The sequence below is a fragment of the Gopherus evgoodei genome, chromosome 8 (genome assembly GCF_007399415.2).
Source record: "Gopherus evgoodei ecotype Sinaloan lineage chromosome 8, rGopEvg1_v1.p, whole genome shotgun sequence".
Lineage (NCBI taxonomy): Eukaryota > Metazoa > Chordata > Testudines > Testudinidae > Gopherus > Gopherus evgoodei.
In genome coordinates, this window is record NC_044329.1 from 70787000 (window position 1) to 70805761 (window position 18762).

The window sequence follows — 18762 nt, forward strand, 5'->3', positions numbered from 1 at the left end:
TATACAGAGCCAAAGAATATTGCAGTACCTCATGTAACATTATTATCTTCAACATTCTCCAGATCCATTGAGTCATATATTATAAGATCATCAAATGCTCTTTGTGGTGAGGAACGTTAGATTTTGAATTGTAAGTGCTGTATTGACAATTGTAGTGCTTAGGGTATATTATAGGCCAGTTGTCCCCATGTGTAGTATTAATATGAGTCCAAAATAAATGTATGTTTGTTTTTACATAAAACTGACTTCATCTTATGCAGGACCCGCTTAGTATATTAACAGTTTCACAAGACTATGGAATCTTGTTCCAGATAAGCCTAAAACTGGATGTTAAACTGTTTCTTTGTCCTAGGAAGAATCAAATATTTCACTGAGCTTTCTTAAATCTCTCATTTTGGGCAGCATTCTTAAATATTTGAAAGCTGTGTCTCTCATGAAAGAGAGCTATTGGATGTTGTGCTTTTAATTTTAACAGCACTGTGTCCAGTTTTTTGGGTGTTAATAGGTTCTTTAGTAGTTTGTGCTGCAGTAGAGGCATGATCTAGCCTGCTGGTTTTGAAAACCCATTCTTTAATTTGGACACCAGCTGTCATTCTCTAACACAAGAAAGCCAGAACCATCCATCTGAATGGAAGAAAACAATCCTGAGATTCATTGACACACAAACCTGATAAATATGTGCATCACACCTTGCATAAGCACACACCTACATTTTAAACTAAGCAAGCTGCATAATGCATGGATATAGTCCTTTGGTTACCTAGAGTGGGTTTTTTATGACTATTTTTTAAACTAGTACTAGAGACAGGGTAAATGAAAATGGTTCTCCTATCTATTATTATATCTCCATTTCTCAAATTTGCTTTATGCTCTGTGACTAATGACTTATTGGTCAAAGCCAACTCAGATAGACCTGCTCCCTCAGATACTGCATGAATAATGCATATGCATTAAAACTCCTTCTGAGAGACTATTTGAGCTGTGACATATTGAACACTGACATACTAAATTAAAGCTGTTGCTATCAATGCATTTTAAAAGCTTTAGCTACACACTGCATTTTCCAAACAGCCTGGAGAAGTATTTCACTTTTAACAAACTGGATTTAAGTTCGCTTAGTTTGCCAAAGCAAAACACAAACATGCCTGTCTGGATATCCTTGATATCCTGCCTGTTTCTTGAAGTGGTATGACATGGAAGAAGGAATTGTGTTATTTACCTCTGTAGGTATAGATATTATTAATTTGAGTCATGCATCACAGCTAATGTACCACAAATGGTACCTTATTTGAAAAAACAGGAATCAATGGGGGTAGAAGAGGGGCCACAGAACGAGAGCTCAGATGTCTTCCCAGAGGGTAGGGATTAAAGTGGCCCAGGCTGCAGCTGCGTGCTGTGGAAAAAGGGAGGAGCTCATGTTGGCTTCACTGCTTGCTATCCAGTCCTGAACAGTACTTCCCTCCTGTGCCCTGTATCACCATCTGTTTGCCTGGCATCTCCAGGTTTGTCAGTGTTGTGGATGCATGGCCTCATGGCATTTTGGGGGCAAGGTAATAGGTGTTGTAAATGGACATAGTGCAGCTTCCTTCCCCACACCATAAGTCTTCTTCTTAAGGATGATACTACTTGGAATGATCAGCATTCTCTTGTCTTCAGGAAGTTCCTGGTGCACCTAGTGTTTCTGCTGGTCCCACACCGATAATGTAAATAGGGGCAGGGTTATTTCTTCAAAATGGAAAATTCAGGCAATGGCCCTAAATTACCTGAACTCAAGCTAAGTGTTAGTTTACGCACTAAAACGGGGGAAGAAAGAGGTGTTTTAAGTTGTTGAGTTGCACACAATTTTATCCCCAAAATTACTAAAACTGTAGTCTAGAGCTGCGGTTCTCAACTGGGGGTCAGCGGCCCCTGGGGGACGATGAGAGAATTTCGGGAAGTCTGCCAGAATAAACCAGAGAGCATACAAAAATGTAAAACTGTTTCACTTTGCACTATTTGGACACATTGCTTTTTTTTTTTTTTTAAATCAGAGAACATGTTAATTTTCCTGCATGATATGCTGAGACCTATTGGCTTCAGCAGGACCAGTGTAGTTAGGGGGTAACAAACCGGACAATTGCCTGGTGCTCCGCACATAGGGGGCGCTGGGCAGCGGGGCTTGGGCTTTGGCTTTAGTCCTGAGTGGCAGGGCTCAGGCATATTAATATTTGACCATAATATTTAGTTTTTTATTTTGTTTGTGTATTATCCTTTTCTTTTTTATGTTATATAGGTGTGTGGGTTTAACTGTATAATTATCAATTTAATACAGCTTTTAATCTACTAGATATGCAGGAAAACAATTGTTGTGGCACAGGTGGGCCGTGGATAGCGGGTGGGGGAGGAAGGTGGACTCCTAAGGAAAAAGGTTGAGACCCCTGGTCTAGAGAAACAAGAAATAGGAGTCCAGATCTTAATAATTGCCTCCCTTGAAGCAGTCTGGGAATTTGACTCTCACTGTTTTGGTCACATAGGGTTCTTTCCGTGCCTTAGTGGACACCAGAGTTTAAGACCAGAAAATGAATCACAATTATTATTTGATTAGTAAAGAAAGGGGTGGGGGAGTAAAAATAAGTACAGTCCAAACCGATACAAATAATAAACAATGGTTACAATTATTTTGTCTGTCTGTGGAGAGCTTTCAACAGCAATCCTACCTTTGTGAATGGGTCTATGCTGTTGGGGATTCTCTTCTCTTGGTAAAGTAAAATGAAAGCATGTTATTCCTAGAATCTATGGGAAATGGAATTTTGTTTAAGGGTTGGTGGGTCCTGTTTGGTTTAATATGGATTATTTAAACAGTTAATAAGTGAGCAGTGGCTGGTAATCTTAACTAAATCCTATGAAAGCAAATAAAGTTTTACCTCAGTTATTGGAAAGAAGCACCTTCAAGGAGAAATCTTGAGTAAATTAATTACTATAAGAATTCTTACACTATTTCTTTATGTTTACAAGATTAGATGTTGTCTCCTCTCCTGCAATAAACGAAACAATCTGGAGGAATCTGTAAATATTTTAAATTGCATAGCATTTCAATATTCCAGGAAAACGATTACAAGAAAAATTAAATCTATTCTCTTGGCAGTGTTTTTTCAAACTTCGTCTGACCAGCGATGAAATCTCAGTGATGTTATAATGTTGTAGAAACCACTCTGGGCTGGAATGTTGCTTCTTTTAATGCTGTATTGTAGCCTTTTATTTTTCTGAGCTGTCTTGTTGCTGATGCGTTTGCTTGCTTGTAGAAGTGTCTGCTTGAACAGGCAGAGCTGTGTTGAATGTATGTATGCTGATGGGTCCATTCAGAGAGATTTATGTCCTTGTCTCACTTCTAGTCTTACTGAAGGTGGAGGGTGTGCTGCTTTCAGCGGTTTGGTTAGATTCAGATATCAGCCACTGTTACCTCTGATTGCCTGAAGTTCCTCAGTCCATATCTGGGGGTCTAATTAATATTTTGATTTTTCAAAAGTGCTGAGCACACAGTAGCTCCCACTGCAGTTAGTGCTAACTTTCAGGGTGCTCGATACTTTGCAGATAAGGCTATTTATTTATTTAGGTGCCAAAGTATGATTGAAGTACCTAACTTAAGGCAGCCATTTCTGAAAATCTTGGCCCTTGGGAAACACCTAATGCAGATCTAGATAATCACCTTGTTTCTGCATTGGATACCTAGTATTAAGATAATAAGTAAGACCAAACGGAATGGAAAGTTTTGTTGTCTTTGGTTATCAGGTTGTATGATCTTTATTGCTGCCAAAAATGATAGATACAATATCCAACTTCATATATCAAACACACTTTAAACTGCTTGAGCAGCTTATGCTGAGTGTGCCAACTCAGTATTCATCATTCACACCAATAATGTTCACAGTGTTTTAAATTTTCATAAGCAAAACACTAACTGCAGAACAATAACAGAGCTCTTAATGAGAAGATTTGACACAAGGTTGAGGGTAGAGCAGAGTTCAAGGCAACGAGCTCTTTTTAATTCCCTGTAGCATTTCTTCTTCAACAGTTTTAATTCACCACAGACTACTTGCTTGATACTTCATATAAATACTTATTTGATATGCCACTAGGGCTCACTGATTGGCATGTATAAATGAATTCTCCTCTGTCAAGATTTAATCAAGTGAAGTTGCACAACAGTTTAAAACAATATGTAATATTTTTGACAATGATTTGTTGATATGCAAATATCTATTAACTTCTTGAAATCAGATCCAAGTTTCAGCGTATTTTCTGCTGAAACAATTAGCCTGATTTACTGGAGGAGCTGATGTGGAATATGGGTGTTTTTCAAAACAAAAAACAAACAGACAACAAACAAAGCTAAATCATACCCTCCTTTGTAAATCTGACTCGAAGAAAAAGTTGACACAACCTCACAAATCCCACCACACCATCTCCTTCTAGGAGAGAGTTTTGCAGGCAAGTATGGGGTGGCAGGAGCCTAGTCCGCCAATAACACAGATGTTGCCAAAGATCCATTGGGAACCAGTCCTCAAACTGTAGGTCATCCATATTGAGGGCTTGCTGCAGCTTCTGTGGGTTTTTCTATCCATACGTAGCATGGTTCCTGAGTCTCCCATGAGTGCAGGGCTGCCATGGGGTAGACAATTTTGTGTGGTCCCAGCTGAATGGTATCCATATAGGAAAGGAGGGGGCTTGGGTGATGTCTCTGAGGTTCATCTTCTCCTACCATGTGGGTAGGGGCTAGATTAGGTCAGTGTTTACACTGCTTTCATCCTCTCTGTACCTCTTAGCAGAAGAGATGACTTATTCCACAATTTCTAGGTCAGTGGCTGTTTTATTGATATTTCTGTTTCCATTTATGCTACTTTAGGATGCATGCTGGGTCATTCTGGGTTGCCTCTGCATTTATTAATTTTATTGTGAAGTATTTGTGTTTAGTTTTGTTACCTAGATTTGCTATGATCCTTGCAGTATGACATGTGATTGCTCCCTTCATGGAAATCTGATACGCAGAAAATGTCTACCCTCTTTCTCTATTTTGTTCTGTAATACATTTTTCCTAGTGTTATGAAGAAAATAAATTAGATTGAAGTTATTTGGAATCTTGGAGGGAAAAGTTGAGTTGTTAATTAAGTGCCCCAGAGAAGCTATTTTTCAAGATTAATTGAAATGTTTGTATTGGTTTTAAGCAAAACCTCCACAATGGCCTGGACTGAGAGAGGTGAGAATCTGTACAGGTTTTAATTGCCAAAACCTAGATAGTATTGAAAAGCTGCCAGAGAAGCAATTAAAAGAAATGGCCCTTAGTATGTGAGCGAGGTAGAGAACCAGTCACTGAGTAGCAGAGGACGGCACAAGGCCAGCAGTTGTTTGAACTAAAATCCTAACTGGTACCATTAATGGTCATGGTAAATACATTTTTAACTCCATGTAAAATAAGATATAATACCTTCTTCATGGCCATTCAATACCTGATTTTGCTCCTCTGCCCTCCTGCAGAGGTATGAATTGTGATGTGGACATTTATCCACCACAAACTGGACTGAGGATCACAATTCATTTCTCCTAGGCTGAGAGAGTTGTTGCATGGAGAGTAACTTTTGGTATAGCCTATCAGACCTATAAAAAGAGTTCAGAGGCTTCTTTCTTCCAGTGCTTTCTAGTCTAAGACATTCACTTCTTTCTTTCACTATTATATCATGTTATTGTCACTTTTGTCATTCCCCTTTTGAAATTTTAAGTTTCATACATCTGTAAGAATTTAGGAAGATTAATTAGGAACATATCACGTTGCTTTCCATATGTCTTACCATATTTCTTTTTATGGCAGATATGTAGGCAGCTGATATTCTTTGTTTGTAATGAGGGCTTTAGTGTCCAGTCCTTAAAGAAACAAGTTTTTTTTATAACTTTGTTTGCATTATTTTTTGTAAATACTTATTTTAATAGCATCATCCAGAACAATTTCAGACATGTAGCAAACAAAAGATCTTCAAGTCTGTAATGCTAATGTTGAAATCTGTAGACTGAAATTCCTTCTCAGGAGTTTCTGCTAGAAATATAACATGATTGGAGACATTTTCAGTGTTTCAGAACTTTTGCAATTGGGGTATGAGCATTTATATTTTTAGATATGTGACCTTTCGGAGCAATGAAGACAGATTTTGATGTCCTTATTCCCACATTGTAGGGGAAGCCAGAATACTGTAAGCTTCAGCCCTTTCCTTATCTAGCCTGTTGGGTCATGCTATCAATAATAATTACATATTTAGGGTAGTGCATACTGGAGATATATAAGATGGAGTGTTAAGACTGCCAGTTTAGTAGTAGTCTTGATGCAATTTATTTAAGATTTAATGCAGAGGAAGTTAAATTGATGGCCAGGGGAAAGCATGTTTTTGCTTAACGTACTAGAGAAATTATTCAATAACAATTATTCTGTTTATTCTGACCTCCCATTGTGAAAGGTACTTGGTATTTTTTTCTTGTTGAAAATAAACATAAACCTAAAACTGACAATAAAAACTTAAATTGCCGCTACGGAAGCCAAATGCTACTGTACTCCATCACTATTAGAACACTGTTCTCATCTTATGTTCACAGTATCTCAGATTATGGCCTCATTTAAGCAAAGAAATGTCATAACATGGCTGATGTAATATGGCTCTTGTACCACCTTCATTGTGGCATACATTATGGAAAAGTTGTTGGACCTGAAATTTTCAAACTTGGGTGCCTAAAGCTAGACACCTAAATAAGTGGCTGGATTTTTCTGGGCTCCTGAACATCAACAGCTCATATTGACTTGAGTATCAATGTTTTCATTTAGGCATGCATTTTTGAAGAAATTGCTTGGAGTGTCAGAGTTTGGAGAGTACATATTCCCAGGTTATTAGAATATTCTCAGGATTTGAACCACTCTCCCACTTTGCCATGCCAGGGGGGAAAAGAATACATCAAACTCACATTTGCATTTGTATTTCAAGCAGCTATATTTTGTATATACATACATCATCTATAATTCTGAGGTCTTTGTTGCATGAAAAACTGAAGCAAAGGATTATGAATTGGAATAGCAGAAAAGAAAAAACACATTATATTAGGCATTGAATGTTAAGTGTTAGCATGTTTTGCTGTCTCACCCAGTTTTCTTTCATAAACATATTTAGACTACTGTATTTTTAGACATGTTTATCAATCAATTGGTATAATTTCTCTTTCAGCGATGACTGGATATTTTAAAGTGGGTATTGATGATGATGAGAATTTATTCCATATTGTGTAGGCATGTGAAGAATTAGAGTGTGTCCCTCTGACAGAGTAGTACTGAGCTGCTTAAATAACCTATAGCATTACCTCCAGTCTCTCTCACCCTTAATGTAAGGCAAAGTGATTGCTGGGAGAAACTCAGGTTGCAGAAGCTTGAGGGACTAAGTAACACTTTCTGGCATGGTTTGGAAAGTGGATGAGCTTTATGTGGGTGGCTGAGGACAGCATGGCCTGTTCATTGATTTCTCTCTTGACAGGTAAGGTTCAAAGAGCATAGGTAGTACTCAGTATCTGGAATTATAATTATTCTAAAGTGGTAGTATTTCACAAGTATGATGTTGGCAAAAAGACTTAACACATGAAGCTCTGGTGGTATGAGGGTTTTGTCATGTGCAATATCTGGGAAGCTGATAATACAGAACTATGAGAACTATGCAGGAAATGGATTTGTTCAAAGACTAAGGCTTTGGAGTAGATAATGGAGATTCTGATCCTAGAACAATTATTTGTATGGTTGATGGAGAGGAGATTATCTGAATGACAAGGGAGGATAACAAGACAAGTATGTGAAGGTCCTCTGGGTTGATCAGGTAGCAGTGAATTGGTCCCAGTGGGGCTAATGTTCAGTAAGTCACTAGGAAAGAAAAGGCTTTACCAGGAAGGCTGAGGGGCAGCCGAAGGCCATTAAAGCAAAGACTGCTGGAAAAATAAAGTTGGGAACCGGAATGCAGCAATATGCTGAGGAGAGCTCTCGGGCACTCATAGTTGTCCTTTGAAAAGTTTCTGCTCTGATTGAAATGAGCATTGTGATGATTTCTCTGTTTATGGTTTCATCCCCTTTTTGTATGTTGCTAATTCATCCCAGCAGGAGATGACATCCCTGAGACTTTTAGAAGACGTAAAACGAGGAATATTTTTCCTTTAGAGTGCACCAAATTACCAGTTATGTTTTTAAATATATTCCCAAGGTGGAATATCTTCACACCAATCTGCAAGGGTGGGTGTGTGTGTGTGTGAGAGAGAGCGAGCGAGTATGACACACTCTGTTGTATACTATATACTCTACATTCTTCAGGACCAAAATATTTCGAGAGACTGCAGTTTAATATGTTTATCAATTGATATTGCTTCTTTCTTTTGTTGTGGCTATTAGAGGGCGTGTTTGTCTAAATGAGAACATTAGAAACATTCCTTCTCTTTATAAGAACATGCACTATTATTACATAGGGCTCACAGAGTAAAGGGGAAATGTGAGAGCCCCTTTTAAAAACACTGACCTCATGTCACTGGTAAAATGTTGTTGTGTAATTATATGACATACTATTATAGGACGTAAAGCAGGGGGACTTACGGTTGGACACCTCCCAGACACCCTATTAAACAGTTTCATACTAAGTCTTCCTGAAGTCAGGGGAGGTGGCCTACCTTAGCATAACATTGAGGTTATCCTGGAGGAAACTTTCCAGCTGTGTTAGTCTGGACTCTTCCCTAAGAGAAGTTTGTAAAGGAATTGGCTAGTTACTTTGAAGTTGGTAGAGAGGACTTATGTAATAAATCCCAGATTCTATCCCCCTCGTAGAGCTACGCACACAAATTATTGTTTTCACCATTAGTCTGAATTTTTGAGAGGTATTCTTTCATGTGCTGTGATTCCTGCTCTTCTGTTTGTATCAATACATCATCCTTCTAAGAAACTGTGTTTGACATTCACACTGGCCCATGTTCTGGAATATCATTGCCACTACCACAGACTGTAGGTGTCAGCTGATTCTACCCTGGGAAGTGGAAGGGGAAAAAAATCCTTTCAAGCACCAAAAAGCTGCAGCATCTACAGCATCAATACTGGCAGACCATGTTGTGGCAGTTCTGATATCTGTTCTCAAACCATTAAAGTAGTTCCTGGGCACTGCCCATTGATAGAGATTCTTACTTGGTGAAAAATGACTTTGTAAAGCATACATTATGTTATGACCACTGCTTCTCTGTATAATAAGTAAATATAAGAATTTTCCAATCTATGTCACTGAAAATTCCAAATCCACTACACTCAGCACTTGGTATTTGTATCAATCATTTTACTGAAGACATGTCATAAGAATTAGAGATGGTCCTATTCTTTCCTAGAGCACTGGGGTATTTGGGCCAATCTCAGCTAAAAATATACCCCCAAACAAATACAGCTCAAACAAAGGTTCTCCATGTTGGCATATTCATTTGTAGTCTGAGCAGAATGTTGTGCCTACTGCTTATGTCTCAAACTGCAAAGAAGATCTGTTTAGAAAGAAGGATATCTGGGCTGAAGAAGGGCTCAAATCCTGAGCTAAAAAGGATACCTGAGGTAAAATAGGCTCAATCCTGCAAACACGATGATGAACAACTTTATTTATGTGAATAGTCCCTTATATGTGTATGTGTTTGCAGGATTGGGCTAAAGTGTGTAGTAAGCATATAGGCCCGACAGTTTCACAGCACCAGAAAGTACAATACTTATTACTTGCTTTAAAGGTGAAAGCTTGCTTGTGGGTTTTTCCCCCCTTCCTGCTGCTTAGGGTTGATGGAGACTCCTTGGAAATGGATGGATGTGGAAATCTTGATTTATGATGCCAAAAGGTTAATAACCTTAATTGGCGGCGAGTTATATGGGCCCATGGTGCCCATGCTTCATCAATATTTAGGAATATGGCCCCAGCTCCATCAATGTTTGGGCTTACTGTGCTTTGGGGAGCCCCATGATTCAGGAGAACGCGAGGTCCAGGGTGGCCTGTGGGTTTAGTGGGGGGCCTGACAGCAATGAACAACTTGGCCCCAGTCTGCCCTGCTCTGCCCTGCTGGCTCCCAGCATCGCTTGGGGGAGGGGGTAGAAGCCGAAAGGAGGTGGGTGGGGATTTGGGGGAAAGGGTGGAATGGGGGCAAGGAGGGGGCAGGCTGGGTCTGGGTTGCTTGCTGCTGCCAGTGTCAGGCCCCCCACTAATCCCCTAGGCCACCTGGGACCACATGTTCCCTGATGCACAGCGCCCTCCAAAGCACGGGGCCCAGAGCGGTTTCCCCGGTCTGTCCTATGGATGGGACGGCTCTGCTTGGACCCATTCTGGGCACCATAAAAAATGATAGACCTGGCACCCATGGGTCCTTATTGTTATAGCAGAGAATAGAAACAAGTGCAGGTTTAAGAATAGTCAGCAAAAATGAAAAAGAGGGGAAAAATGTGCCAAAATTAGAATATTTAGGGTCTGTTCTATGTATCATGATTTGTTCTCACCTCTGAGCTAGTGGTGGGCAACCTGCGGCCCATCAGGGTAATCCACTGGCAGGCCACCAGACAGTTTGTTTACATTTCAATGGCCACCTGCAGCTCCCAATGGCCTGCGGTTCACCGTTCCAGCCAATGGGAGCTATGGGAAATGATGCGGGCTGCAGAGATGTTCTGGCCCGCCGCTTCCCGCGAGCTCCCATTGTCCGGGAATAGTGAACTGAGGCCACTGGGAGCTGCAGTTGTGGCGTGCAAATGTAAACAAACTGTCTGGTAGTCCACCAGCGGATTACCTCATGACCATGTGTGGACCGCAGGTGTCCCACCACTGCTCTAAGCTATTTAGTATGGGTCAAATGCCAAATGTCTAAAAACTACACAAAACAATTTTTAAAAATCATTAGCAAAGTAGTGCATTGAAATCAGAAAAGAATTCAACAAATTTCAGGTTTAGGAAAGGAGACTTCTAGAAATTTGTGGACTTGACATACGCTGTATCTATGTACCTCATATCACAATTATTGTCAGTCTCCATCTGATGACTACATAACTCACTGTAAGATAATATGTTACAAGATAATATGACTGGGCAGGATATTGATATGTGGAAAAGAGCTTTCAAACCCACAGCTAGTGATGAACAGTATTTTGTTTAAATAAGGATGTTTTGGGGTTTTTTCCTTGTTAAAGCAGAAAGCACAATGGATAAGATATATACTGTAACTCCTCATTTAAAGTCGTCTTGCTTAACGTTGTTTCGTTGTTATGTTGCTGATTAATTAGGGAACATACTTATTTAAAGTTGTGCAATGCTCCACTCTCACGTTATTTGGCTGCCTGCTTTCCTCACAGCTGGCAGCCTCCCTATGCCGTCCCCACCTCCCAGTGCCTCCCGCCCACTGGCAGACCCTGCAGATCAGCACCTTCCTCATCCTCCCCCCCGCCTCCTGCCTGCGGCAATCAGCTGGCTTGCAGCTTTTTGGAGGCAAGAGGAAGTGGGGAGGAGCGAGGACTTGGCTTGCAGGCTCCTCCTCCCTCCCCTGCCTCCTGAACAAGCCAGCTGATTGCCCCGGGCAGGAAGGAGGGGGGAGGAGCGAGGACTTGGCGCGCCTCCCTATTCCCTCCCCTGCGTCCTGCCAGTGGCAATCAGCTGGTTTGCAGTGTTTTGGAGGCAGGAGGGAGCGGGGAGGAGCAAGGACTTGGCGTGTAGGCTCCCCCTCCCTCTCCTGCCTCCCAAACACGGCAAGCCAGCTGATTGCCCCAGGCAGAAGGGAGGGGGGAGGAGCCAGGATGCAGCGTGCAAAGTAAAGGGGGAAGAGGTGGGGGGAGAAGAGACGGGTCAAGGGTGGGGGCTTGGGGGAAGTGGTGGAGTGGGTGAGCTGAGGGTTGAACCCCCCCCCCAGGTGCTTGCAGAGTAGGGGAAGTGGCCTTGGAACCTAACCCCTCATAGACTCATAGACTTCAAGGTCAGAAGGGACTACTGTGAACATCTAGTCTGACCTGCTGCACAACGCAGGCCACAGAATCTCACCCACCCACTCCTGTAACAACCCCCTAACCTATATCTGAGTTATTGAGTCCTCAAATCGTGGTTTAAAGACCTCAAGATGCAGAGAATTCCTCCAGCAAGTGATCCTGCCCCACGCTGCAGAGGAAGGAGAAAAAACCTCCAGGGCCTCTGCCAATCTGCCCTGGAGGAAAATTCGTTCCTGATCCCAAATATGGTGATCAGTTAAACCCTACGCATGTGGGCAAGACTCACCAGCCAGACACACAGGAAAGAATTCTCTGTAGTAACTCAGATCCCACCCCATCTAACATCCCTTCACAGACCATTGGGCATATTTACCTGATAATAAAGATCAATTAATTGCCAAAATTAGGCTATCCCATCATACCACCCCCTCCATAAACTTATCAAGCTTAATCTTGAAGCCAGATATGTCTTTTGCCCCCACTACTCCCTTTGGAAGTCTGTTCTAGAATTTTGACTCCTCTAATGGTTAGAAACCTTCGTCTAATTTCCAGTCTAAACTTCCTAATGTCCAGTTTATATCCATTTGTTCTTGTGTCCACATTGGTACTAAGCTTAAATAATTCCTCTCCCTCCCTGATATTTATCCCTCTGATATATTTATAAAGAGCAGTCATCCCTCTCCTCATCCTTCTTTTGGTTAGGCTAAACAAGCCAAGCTCTTTGAGTTTTCTTTCATAGGACAGGTTTTCCATTCCTCGGATCATCCTAGTAGCCCTTCTCTGTACCTGTTCCAGTTTGAATTCATCCTTCTTAAACATGGGAGACCAGAACTGCACACAATATTCCAGATGAGGTCTCACCAGTGCCTTGTATAACGATACTAACACCTCCTTATCTTTACTGGAAATACCTCACCTGATGCATCCCAAGACCACATTAGTTTTTTTAGTGGCCATATCACATTGGCAGCTCATAGTCATCCTGTGGTCAACCAATACTTCAAGGTCCTTCTCCTCCTCTGTTACTTCCAACTGATGTGTCCCCAATTTAGAACCAAATTATTGTTATTAATCCCTAAATGCATGACTTTGCACTTTTAAATTAAATTTCATCCTATTACTATTACTTCAGTTTACAAGGTCATCCAGATCTTCCTGTATGATATCCCGGTCCTTCTCTGTGTTAGCAATATCTCCCAGCTTTGTGTCATCTGCAAACTTTATTTGAACATTCCCACTTTTTGTGCCAAGGTCAGTAATAAAAGGATTAAACAAGATTGGTCCCAAAACTGATCCCTGAGGAACTCCACTAGTAACCTCCTTCCAGCCTGACAGTTCACCTTTCAGTATGACCCGTTGTAGTTTCCCCTTAAACCAGTTCCTTATCCACCTTTCAGTTTTCATACTGATCCCCATCTTTTCCAATTTAGCTAATAATTCCCCATTTGGAACCGTATCAAATGTCTTACTGAAATCAAGGTAAATTAGATCCACTGCGTTTCCTTTGTCTAAAAAATCTGTTACCTTCTCAAAGAAGGAGATCAGGTTGGTTTGGTACGATCTACCTTTTGTAAAACCATGTTGTATTTGTCCCATTACCATCGACCTCAATGTCCTTAACTACTTTCTCCTTCAAATTTTTTTCCAAGACCTTGCATACTACAGATGTCAAACTAACAGGCCTATAATTACTGGGATCACTTTTTTCCCCCCTTTCTTAAAAATAGGAACTATGTTAACAGTTCTCCAGTCGTAAGGTACAACCCCTGAGTTTACTGATTTATTAAAAATTCTTGCTAATGGGCTTGCAATTTCATCTTCTGTTTTAGTTTGGCTTCTACTTTGGATGTGGTAATATCTACCTTCATATCCTCATTCCCATTTGTCATCCGACCATTATCCCTAAGCTCTTCATTAGCCTCATTAAAGACTGAGGCAAAGTATTTGTTTAGATAGTGGGCCAACTCCAACCAACTCCCCCAAATTCCTAGTTTAAAGCTCCCTTATCAGTTGTGCCAGCCTCCATCCTAGAAGTCTATTTCCCTCCTTACTCAGGTGAAGTCCATCCCGAGAGACCAGTCCTCTGTCCGTGAATGCTTCCCAGTGGCCACACATCCCAAAGCCCTCCTTATGGCACCACTGCCTGAATCATCTGTTGATCACCATAATCTTGTCACCACCTTTGTTGCTCTTCTCTAGGAACAGGCAGAATCCCACTGAAGATCACCAAAGCCTCGATTTCCTTAAGCGTCTTCCCCAGCTTGGGCATAGTCTCCCTTGATACGTTCCAGTTAGAATCTAGCTGTATCATTTGTTAGGATTCTTTTCAGCCTCAGGTCCGCATCCCATATCTTAGCACCCGGCAGACAGCACACCTTTCTGTTCTCCAGATTAGTTCTAGTTACTGGCCTGTCTATTCTTCTCAGTAAGTAGTCTCCAGTCACGTAGACCTGCCTTTTCCTGGTGATGGTGCGATTCTCCAGTCTATCCCCTGTTCCCTCTGGCTGCAAGTCCTCTCGATTTCTATTGTCCATAGCAATCCTCCGCAACCCATCCCGTATCCTCCTGGGGCTCATGTTTGGTGTTATCTCCATTGACTCTTCCCTTCTTCCTTTAGGACTAGCTGCTCTTCTCTTCTTCCTTGCCCTCTAACCTGCTGTACCCCTTCTTCATTTTCCAACTCCACAAACCTGTTCCTGAGCTCTGTTTCTCCTTCACTAGCCCATATTTTCCTCTGCCTGGTTCTCTTAGTCACATGCTTCCACTGTCCACTTTCCTCACCCAGCAGTCTCCCCCTCAGAATTCTTTGGTCCTGCTTCCATCTGCAAGTCTGAGCTTTTCCCTTCAGCCTCCTCATGTCTTTGCTCCATCATCTGCTCAAACCCCCTTCTAAACTCAGCCAGAGTTTCCACCTGCATCTCCAATCCTCGGATCTTTTCTTCCATCAGCTCTATCAGGCGGCCCTTCATGCAGACGAAACTCTTATCAGGTACACCCTCCATTATCATGTAGATGCTGCAGCTTCCACATCCAGTCATTTTCATTGTGTCTTCCACTGCTGCGTCTGTATTGGACATAGTCTTCCCACCTAAAACCTGTTAGTCCAGGAAACACAAACCAAACCACCATCACCCACAGCAAAGCAAACCCCCAATGGGCACCAGAATGCTGGCAGAACATCACCCACTCCCTTCACCTGTCTATTCCTCTGCCTAGCTCTCTTGGTCTCCCCCGCAAACTCCTCTTGTAAAGTCCTACTGAAACTCCCCTGTTTACAGCTCTGTTTGCTGTCTCCTGTGCTGCTGCAGCTGTCCCTATTTACATTAATTCTTATGGAGAAATTGGATTCGCTTAACATCGTTTCACTTAAAGTCGCATTTTTCAGGAACATAACTACAACGTTAAGTGAGGAGTTACTGTATATCAGGTTTTTAAAATTATCCACAGTTTTTGCCTGATCTGTTACTGTATCTTTAGTTAGCTTTTCATACTGTGATCACTTTACCTCCTTATGTCATCAGAGTATGAACAATGTTATTTTTACCGTTACATTGTTAATTGTCTACTATTGCTTTTGATAAAGCATCCCTAAACTAAACTAGAAATTTTGTTACATGATGATTTCCTTTCTGGAAATTACCTCTTGCCCAGTCTGAGACAGTTGGGCTGTGTCTTTCTTCCTACAAATACTGGAGGTAATATTTGACCAGGACACTTCAGGGCATGGCCATACCCCTTCTGCCATCACACCAGATAAGTCCTTCCAAGGCTGTATGGAAATACTAAATTTTTGTAGTTTAACTGTAAATAAACCTTGAAGATCATGTAATTGCTTGGGGTGAAATCCTGGCCCGTTTGAAACTTAATGGAGTCCTGATTTCACCCTTTGAAAACTTATTTCAGGTGGGTAAACTGGAGGAAATGTCAGTCCCAGGAAGGAAACTACCAAATAACAAATTCCTGCTCTAGAACATGTCCCATCCCTATTCTGAGACAAATAGGATGCTGTAAAAAATAAGGAAAAATTAGTAGGGAGGGAGAGAGAAAACAGAAAACTTTTATCCCACTTTTCTAAAATATATCGGTATTCATCTATTTTGGAACTACTGCTTGAAAGTATCTTCCTTCATAGGGAAGCTTCTGCAGAGCAGTGAAGGTCAAGCCTGGAGTAAGTATTAATAGATGACCAGTTCTAGCTTTACAGTATTCCTCTCTTTTCATATATGCCTTTTTCCTCACAGGAGGCCTCTGTGTAATGTGTTGAGTGGGCTCTGATCCCTTCTTGAATCACTTAATCTGTGGCTGGATATACTTCAGTGATACAGCACGTGATCCACCTAGCTATGGAGACTTTAGATGCTCTCAGGCTCAGGCATTATGTATGCGAGAGAGGAGTAAAGATGCTGTTTTCCTTAACTAACTGATTGTACTAACATATAGTTTACCTGCTCTTTTCATGTCCAGCATGTGTCATGCTTTTCCTTTTTGGCGTTATGGCCCTGGGCAAAATGAAAGAAGAGTGATTTCCTGTGTGGTAGGGAAGGAGGAGTTAACCTTGGTTAAAAGTTACTTTGGCTTACAAACAGCTACCTTGTTTTCATAGAAGATCCAATGAGGCTCATGTCTTTCAAGAACAAAGATTTCAGAGACTCCTCTTGCCAAAGTGGTTGCAACTCTGAGGTACATTTTTATGTAAAGGAAATACTGTGAGAGCTTATATTGCTATGGGCAGCTCTGACGTAGAGAAGATAGGCCTAACTCTTGAGTTAGACAGAAGTGTTGATCTAAAGAACCTCTAACCTAGACCATTATGTGAGTTAATAATAAACCTTGAAGAACTCACTTTCATGAAGCTGTTTAAAGCTGAGACGTGATATGCAATGGAAATGGAAGGATTTCAATGGCCCAAGTCTAGTCCATTCTGTAAGAAATTCAAACAAAATACTTGGTTTTCTGGAACTGATCTTTCTTCCTTGACACAAGTATTTGGGATTTAGACTTGAGTTTCTGGTGTATGTAGTTTAAAAAAAAAAAGAGAGAGAGAGAGATGATATAATATTTACCAGTATGGTACTAATATGTTCATTTAATTTGTAAAATTTTTGCTTTCTCTACTAACATGATAGTGAAGGCAATATTTTTTCTCTTACTGAGGACTGTAAAATAGGTGTTACTCATGTTAGAATTGACATACAAAAACATTTTGGGACAATCAGTTTTTATTTTAAAAAATAACAATGTGTAGGTCATACGCATAAGGTTATTGTGTGTTCTGTTACTAGCTGGTGTGTTTTCAGTGGCTTGTATAAATTGGAGTCTTTGCAGACAGACTTAAAGGAGAGCGTAGGACAATTGCATGCGTATCAGAGCAAAGGGTAAAGCAGTATAATAATAGCTGACCTACTGCGTGAGTTACTGTCACCTTCTCTGTTCACCCACTATACTTGTTACTTTGAGGCTTGATTCTGCTCTGTTGAACTTAATGGGAATTTTGTCCTAGATTTCAGTGGGAAGATGATCAGGCTCTTGGGCTTATTTTGATGTGCTTTTAAACTCTTTTAGAAGTACTATGATGAGTCTCTCTGGCCAGTCTACACTTACCAGGATCGATGCTGCTGCAATCATTGCAGCGGGGGTCAATTTAGTGGGTTTAGTGAAGACCCACTAAATAGACCGCAAAGCGCTCTCCAGTCGACTCTGATACTCTACCGGAACAAGAGGAGTAAGGTAAGTCGATGGGAGAGTGTCTCCCGTCAGTGCAGCACAGTGTAGACGCTGCAGTAAATTGACCTAAGCTACATTGACTCCAGCTATGTTATTCATGTAGCTGGAGTACCGTAACTTAGATTGACTTACCCCGATAGTGTAGACAAAGTCTGAGTGTGTGAGGCTGATACTCTTGAAATACCTTAACAAACTGTATCCTGCTCTGAATCGAAATATTAAAGAAAAAAGTAGCTTTTTTAGGAGCATAGTGTGTACTGTAAGTTATTCTTGAGAGTTTTTAATTCTTACATTATTATTATTAGCATGGCCTAAAATACCCATCAGATTTGTGTCCCTCATTGTGTTAGACAAATACAAACACGCATTAAGACACAGTCCTTGTCCATGAAGAGTTTACAGTCTAAAATCACATTGCTCCGTAGTAATTTTGATAGGATAATCATAATCTCCAAAATTAAATAATAGAATATCTGTATCTTTCTCCTCTAAGAGGATAATATACATGACAATTGCATCACTGTATCTTGTACACATAGACAACAAGAGATATTAGTCATATGGTGGAAAAACAATGCTAAAAGTAAGGTCATTAACAAGCATAGAAACAGACTAGTCTCATTTGCCTTTAAAATTCAGTTTCATTTTCAGCATACTCATATTCAGGAGATGTGTTAAAAGACTGACCTTTCTGACACCACTGCATCAATACTTACTACTGAAGGGCTGCTTTGAATATTTTTCGTAAGTGTTCAGTCAATAGTAAAGATACTGATGTTTGGATCTTTGCCTGTGTTACACATCACTGCAGTTCATCGCTATAAAATATCTTGTCCTGGGAATTGCTTATAATATAGAAAAAGTGAAATGTCATCTTATCAGTATCTCCAGCTTTACCAGCCAGTTGGATGTCTCTGATAACACCTTGAGTACTTCCTTAGGTGTTTCAAATTCTTAAATTTTCTCCCCTTCCTTTACTTGATTTTCCCTCCAATCCTAATTCTTGTGTTAGTTTAGCAAACAAAGCACCA

At 40.8% G+C, this 18762-nt stretch overlaps 1 protein-coding gene across 5 annotated transcripts in view; it reads left to right on the forward strand.

Moving 5' to 3' along the window:
• The window catches only part of VAV3 (vav guanine nucleotide exchange factor 3), a 248589-nt gene that overhangs the window by 130489 nt on the left and 99338 nt on the right, over window positions 1–18762 (forward strand). Inside the window, exon 1 of one of the 5 annotated variants that reach the window (XM_030574180.1) lies at window positions 8074–8087. The exons of 3 other annotated variants lie outside the window; for them this stretch is intronic. The gene's annotated coding sequence lies outside the window, so the exon portion shown is untranslated. Of the gene's footprint in view, window positions 1–8073; window positions 8088–18228; window positions 18476–18762 lie in introns of those variants that run through there. One more of the 5 variants, XM_030574179.1, reaches the window with a different exon arrangement.